At 60.4% G+C, this 6,797-nt stretch overlaps 1 long non-coding RNA gene across 1 annotated transcript; it reads right to left on the minus strand.

Annotated features, from left to right (window-relative positions):
- Nucleotides 1-5,233: 5,233 nt before the first annotated feature.
- On the minus strand, nt 5,234-6,279 carry LOC140697949 (uncharacterized). Its single transcript, XR_012075338.1, has 3 exons — nt 6,186-6,279; nt 5,565-5,888; nt 5,234-5,317 (listed from the first exon to the last, which is right to left on the minus strand). It is a non-coding gene; the product is annotated as an uncharacterized lncRNA (long non-coding RNA).
- Nucleotides 6,280-6,797: the final 518 nt, after the last annotated feature.

The raw sequence follows: 6,797 nt of genomic DNA on the forward strand, positions 1-6,797 counted from the left end.
TGGAATTGGAGCTGGAGAAGGGGCAACAGAGATGCTGAGGGAGGGACGGCCTCCAGGTCTGAGTCAGGGCCAGAACACACGGCACCAAAGGGGCGAGAAACCATGGAGGAGCGGGTTCCCAGGGCGGGCCCCCAGGAGCAGTGTTCCCACCAGGTCACTGGTGGGACATCAGGGGATGGGAGCGGGACGGTCCTGTAAACAGAGGCGGGCGTGAGTGATGGGGTCGCCTGGGGGGACAGGAAGCAGGCGTCAGAGACACCTCTTCCCTTGGGCTTTTCCTGGGACAACGTGTGCCTCGCTCCCCTCTCCCGCCGAGACTTGGAGAAACACCCAAAAAGCCGGACGCCCTATCGGTCCTCAAGGGACGGTCTATCCCTCACCACGCTGAGACGTGCAAATCAATGAGATGTGCGCTTGGCAGGGCGAAGGGGGACAGCACGCGAACCTGACTTCTTTGTACACGAGCATTGTCGGGTGCCTGGGCTCACGTTGCTGTCACTTTCAGTCTCATGACGGCTCAAGCGCGTCACCTCCACTGCTCTTGCGTCCTTGGCTTGGCTCCTGTGGGCCCGAAGTTTCAAGGCTAATGAATAGGACAGGTGAGATTTAGCCCAAGTAAGCTGATTCTGCAGCATGTCTCTGCCCACCCGACCCCACGGCTCTATGTAGGGTTAGGGCCTGTCCACGAGCATCGTGGCTGAGGCCTGATGAGGAAGATGGGGACAAAGGGCCCACTGCCGCCATGCTTGCCAGCCCCCCACCCCAACCCGCACTGCGGCTCGGCTGATGGCAGTCTTCACGCAGACATGCTGCACCCGATGGGCCTCGGGCAGCAAGACTGTGGAGCGTCAGAGAGGTGCCTGCTTCTCTCAACAGTCACTGCCTTTCCCCACCTGGCAGAGTCACAGCAACACGAGCTTCTCTTTGGGGGCACTTTTCACACTTTACTTTCTTAAGTGATTATTTGATCAAGGTCTGTCTCTCGCAGGAGACTCTAGCCTCCATTTGGCAAAGACCATGTCTGGGTTCGCTGCCCACTGCGCACCAGCGACTTGCACAGTTACGTTGCTTGGTAAACGCTTGCAGGAGGAGGAATGACGGCCCAGGGTGGAGAGACCGGAGACCCCAGTGGTTGGAAAGCTCACTGCTGGGGGCAGGGGAGGGAGGTGGAGACGCCCCGTGGGTGCAGGATGGCGGGTACCCTGGGGCATCTCTACAAAGGCTGTACACAACCTCGAGAAAGGAGGGAAGACTCGTGACACAGCCATGCAAGGGAGAGCAGGTGTGCAGAGGCCAGGCTGGGGCCTCTCAGAAAAAAAGGACACAGCCACCCAGGCCAGCGAAGGGCCAAATGGCCAGACCCTGGGAAGACAGAAGGAATGTCATGGAGGCAGGACCCCTCGGGATAATTCGGTGTCAAGAAATCCGAGGCCACCGAGATGGAGAGCAGCTGTGTGGACTGGTTCACGTGTGTTTTCAGTCTGGCTGGTTGTGATTTTGTTTCAGAAATAGATGCGTCACATGTAACAACCTGCCCCTCGCTCTTTAGCATTCTCTTAGGTTTTCAGGAAAACAGTGTTTGGACTTGTCGCTCAGGACCAGAGGAGACCCAGTGGGGAGGCCAGTGCTCCTGAGAGGGGGCAGCCCAAGGACAGTGAGGGGTGGGCAGGGCCGCTCCTCCCAGCAGCGCAGGGCCAGTTTTCCGGACCGTCTGGCCCGGGTTCTCCATGTGGAGGCCCCTGACCCACAGCCTGAATGCTCGTATCAGGGCAGGGGCGGAAGACGTAGGGAATAGACTCTGGGCTGCCTCTCAGATGTGCTTCCCCAGCCCTCTGCAGCCCTCCAGCTCCAGGGGAGGCGGGCAGGAGGGCCATGCTGTGTCCACACACCCCAAAGACGGCCCGGGGAGACATGCCTCTCCAGACCCCACCCTCGTTCCTCATTAACACAGAGTTCAGCTGGGGGGGGCGGCCATAGTGGATGGGGGGCCGCAGTGGATGGGGCCCAAAGCACTGGCGGCCACAGCTGAGGACACTGCTCGGGGTCTAACCAGGCTAAGCTGGTGGCCAAGCCCACGGCCGACAGCTCTGACCCCAGGGGCTGTGACCCCCAGGGGCCGTGACCACCACGGCATCGGCACCACTGCCAGCGCAGGATGACTCAAACGAGAGGGGCCTTCGCCAGGACCACAGCTGTCCTCCCGTGGCCGCCCTCCACCAGCCCAGCCTAGCCGCCTGCAGACTGAGCCCAGCCTGTACCCCACCTGCCCCGTCTTCCCTGCATGAGCACTTCAGCCTGTGGGCCCCTAATTAGAGCGGATTAAAGTTCTGGAGCAGAGACCGTGCTTAATGAAGCCATGCTGGCTCCTGCGAGGTGCCAGGGCTGCTTGCCTGTGCCCTTCCTGGCACTTTGCACAGAAGGCAGCCACCTGTCCCTGCCCTCTGCCACATGTAGGGACCGCCAGGTGAGGCTCCTCACACCTCCCCGGCTCCACACCATCCCATTGCCCCGGGCCACCCCCACGTGACCCCTCACTCCGTCCCCACGAGGGGCGACCTCATCTGGGTAAAGTGGCTGGGGTAGGCATTCCAGACCTTCCACCCTGGTTAGGCCCAGGCATGTGGCCACACCTTCACACCTTTGCTGCTTCAGAAGCGTGCCTGGGAGGGGCCCAGGCGAAGGCCCGTGGGGAAGTCCACGTGGGCCGGGCGGTGAGCTGGAGACGGCGCCAGACAAGGAGAGGTGCCCCGGTCGCTCCTGACATGCCACACCCTCCCAGAGGCTAGGCAGAGCTGGGAGCCCACGCAGGAGGGCCGTGGACCCCAGGAGGAACAAGTGGTCTAGCCTCTGTCCATGCAACCAGTGTCACGTGTCGTCTGTAGTGTTTCTTACCGGGGGCCTGTCTGCAGTCAGTGCAGGGGTCAGGGCAGCACTGGGCTGCTGGCCCTTCCAGGGGCATCTCTCAGGCTGTCCTGCACGATCGAGGGGCATGCACCCAGCAGAGCCCCCCTCCACCCAGCTCTAGACCTGCTGCCCACGCAGCTGCTCCCACGCAGGAAAGGCCTCTGAGCCCCAGGGACCCTGAGCGGCTCTGGCTGAGACAGTCACTCACCGTACTGACCGCCCCTGCCCTCCAGGTCTGGGCATGGGGTTGACACAAGTCTGCGCCTGCTTCTGGGTAGGCATCCAACTCTGCCCTCTGCCCTGCATTCCTGGCCTTGCCTGCAGCCCCAAATTCCTGCCGTGCTGGAGGCAGGGTGTTCTCAGTGAAGGCACATAGCTCAGGAATTCGCCCCCTCACCTGGCCTGTCCCGGCCTGAGCCCGCAGCCTGCGGGGCGAGCACAAGCCCCGTCTGCACAGCAGGCCGAGGCTGGGACTCAGGCAGGGAAGTCCCTGGGCTACAGGCCGTCAGCTCCTGCCCCCAGGAGGCCCGGTGGCAGCCCTCTCTGGACACCAAACGAGGGACGGAGATCGTCTTCCACACAGGGCTTCTGGAGAGGGAGTGGCTCACAAGTGCTGGGAGGGACGGGACGCCCCTTGGGTTGTCTCTCCGGAGCCCAGAGCACTTCACCTCCAGGTGTTTGCAGCCAAAGCCTGCGGAATGCTGGCGGCCACAGGAATGTTATCTGCTGGGAGGGGCCCCAGGTTACACGAAGCAATCTAGCTGTGCAAAAGTACAGCCTCCAAAATCAGCATGTTCGGAAGGAAGGCAGCTGAGGAGAGAGACGTTACTGCTAACTGCTCTTTAAAGCGCGAGCCGCTCCCTCCCTCTGGGCTCCCAGGGGCAGGAGGCTCCCTGGTTGAAACAGGCGTGTTTACTCCACACGCGGTTCTTGGGGAGACACCCTGCACCCTGCACCCTGCGGGGCAGCGCCCTGGGCTCACTCCAGAGAGCAGCGCTGAGGCAAAGTGGATCTGTACACAGTCTCCTTAAATGACTGACTTTGTAAACAGGTTTCTTTCTGTTCTGTTATCACCTTTCTGCAAAGGGAGGGTGGGCCTCCTAGGGTGTCCTAGACCGGATTTCTCCCAGCCAGCCACCTTTCACCAGAAGTCAGGCCCGGGGTCGCCCACATGGTTTCAGGGTCAGTGGGTGGCTCTTGTCTGAGCATCACCAGAAAAGCCGGATTTTAAAGCTGCAGGAGACCCACCGGGTCAGGAGGACCAGTGCCCCCGGCGAGGCACTCGAGGAGGACAGAAGTGGGGGGGGCGTGCGCGCCCCAACTGCTGTCTTTCCTGCCCCGCCCCCTACCCCCCACCGCGGAGCTGCCTGGCCGTCAGAGGAGCCGCCGGGGCCGTGTCCACGCTGCCAGAGCCCAGCCGGATGGGTCACGACCCAGACAGCAGGCGCTCCTGCACCACCCAGCCTACCTCCCGGCCCCGAGCGAGCTTACATTTGCCGGCTGCAGGCGCCCGCGGCTCTGGGGCGCTGCGGTGACTGGCGGAGACTCGGCATCGCAGGGGATCTCCCTTCCTGTTGAGGAAAGCAGCAGAGGACTCGGAGGAGCATCCTCTCCCTGAGGCTGCACGTCTCGTGGCCCCTGTCTCCACAGTAGACGTATTTGCAGCCTTTAATCAGAACAGGTAACTACACAAATACATCTAAGGCGTGTTTGGTAGGCTCATGAAAGACAGCTTTACCACGTTCACTGCAGGGCACTGGGGTCACTGGGCACAGTTCCTTTTCTTACAGATGCCACTGGTGCCAGTGGCAGAGAGCAGACACATACTGGACGCCCCACCGCTTTCATCTTTCCAGAGCACCCAAAGAGGGGTGGCTGCATCTTCTTTCTGCTGATAAGGGGCACCTCCTCCAAGTGATCCTCGGTCAGGCCCTAAGGTCGCTGCTCCCTCCTACTGTTCACTACCCATCCCTGAGTGCCAACCTAGGGTCCCCACCTTCCCGGTTTGCCAGGACCGTCCTGGCTCTAGTGCTGCAAGTCCTGTGTCTGGGGAAAGGCCTCGGCCCCCAGAAACCAGGATGCCGGTCACCCTCTGACTCTGTAAAACCAAGGCCCCTTCACCTGACCTCAAGCAAGTCTCTACAACCATGCTGTACACCAGAAATTAACACAACATTGTAAGCTGACTATGTTTCAATAAAACTTTAAAAAAAGAAAAATTTAAGTGGAATTTTTAGTGAGAGAGGAAGGCAGTGGAATGAGCTGGGGAATGTGCCCTGGGACTTGGGACGATCGTTCTGCAAAAGCACTGAAGCTCCTCCTTGAAGGCGTGCATCTTTATTTACAGGCAGCATGGCTCCCGGTCCACCAGGGAGAGAAAGTCCAGATCCAACAGGTTTCCTCTCTCGGATTCCTATGATGTAACCAGCAGGGGAATCATGTGCACGGCTTCACAGCACCATGGCAGCCGGTGGGGGCTGGCCGGCTGCTCACGCATGAACATCACCACTAATTGGCTCTCTGTTACCCCACAGCCCTCCCCGGGCTGGACTGTAGTTGCTTTGGGCCCACTCCCCAGCATGCAGAGCCCTGCGAGGTTGGGCGCACACATCTGCCATTCTCAGCACTTCCTGGGACCAAATCCATGCAAATCCACTCACAAGGGCTGTGGTCCAGCAGCAGGTGGACGTGCCCACGGAACAAGCACACGGGGCTGAGGGGCCGAGCGGCTTCCGCGTTTGCTCCGGTCCCCAGAGGGTGCTGGGCTGGCGGGCTCTCGGAGGCGTGAGGAGATGCCAGCGAGCAGCTTCCAGGGCAGGACCTCAGTCATGCCGGTGCTGCCCCAGGGAGCAGGGCCATCTGGCCGGTGTGGCAAGTGGCTGCCAGCACAGCCTCCTTTTCCATCTCATTTCAGGAGAACTGGCGCCTGGGGCAGAGGCCCAGGCACAGTCTGGCATGAATCCGTCCCTGCGTCTGCTCTGCTCCTGGAAGAGAGGGGTCTGGAAGGACTATGGGAAGAGCGTGTGCATGCGTGTTCACACCTGCATGGCACCACCATCCGGAGAGCAGAAGGGTCAAGGGGAAGGTGTGTAATTGGCCCAAGAGCTCAGGGTGACGGGAGAAGCACATCAGGGAGGAAGGAGGAAACCGGGTGCTGAGGGCGGGAGACAAGAAAACATGTGCAAAGGAGATAGGTTGGAGGAGGCGGCAGACAGAACTGAGGAGAGACAGGGAGAGAAAGGACCTGACCTCCCCACACCCGCCCCTGAACCAGCACCAACCCTGACCGCAGCCGCGCAGCAATCACACCGCAGGGCACAGCCTGGTGCACTGGGGGCTGCACCCACCCCCTCCCGCGACGTGACTTCCTGTTTATTTCCAACATGTTGATGTCACGTGTTTACCAAGAGCTCAGAGGCCAAAGTTGCCACACTGAAGAGTGGGAAGAATTAAGCTCTTGAGGGAAAGTTTGTTTTTTCCAAAACAGGAGAACCGGGGCTCGAGGCGACCAGGATTCCATAGGGACAAACCTTGCTATGACATGACCCTTGCATCTGGCCTCACTCTCAGCTCTGCCCGGGGCTGTCCTTTCTCCGGTTCCTCTGCCTTCAAAGAGCCCCCGGAGCACGCCAGCCGCGGCCAGCTGCCTCTCTGCACCTTGAAGCCACCACCAACCACTGGAATTTGTGCCATGGGCCAGCGATGGAACATAATGAAGCTCCTCTCTCCATCTGGGAAAAGCACCCACCTGAGAGGCAGTGACAGAGTTTCTGATGAACATTTACTGCCACACGTTTTCAGGGGAAAAACGAGTAAGTAAAGCTCCTCTGGTCAAGGAGCACTGACAGTTGAAGGCGGGAAAGAAATGGGAGGAACCCCACTTCTTCTGGTCC

The sequence above is a fragment of the Vicugna pacos genome, chromosome 8, assembly GCF_048564905.1.
Source record: "Vicugna pacos chromosome 8, VicPac4, whole genome shotgun sequence".
Taxonomy (NCBI): Eukaryota; Metazoa; Chordata; class Mammalia; order Artiodactyla; family Camelidae; genus Vicugna; species Vicugna pacos.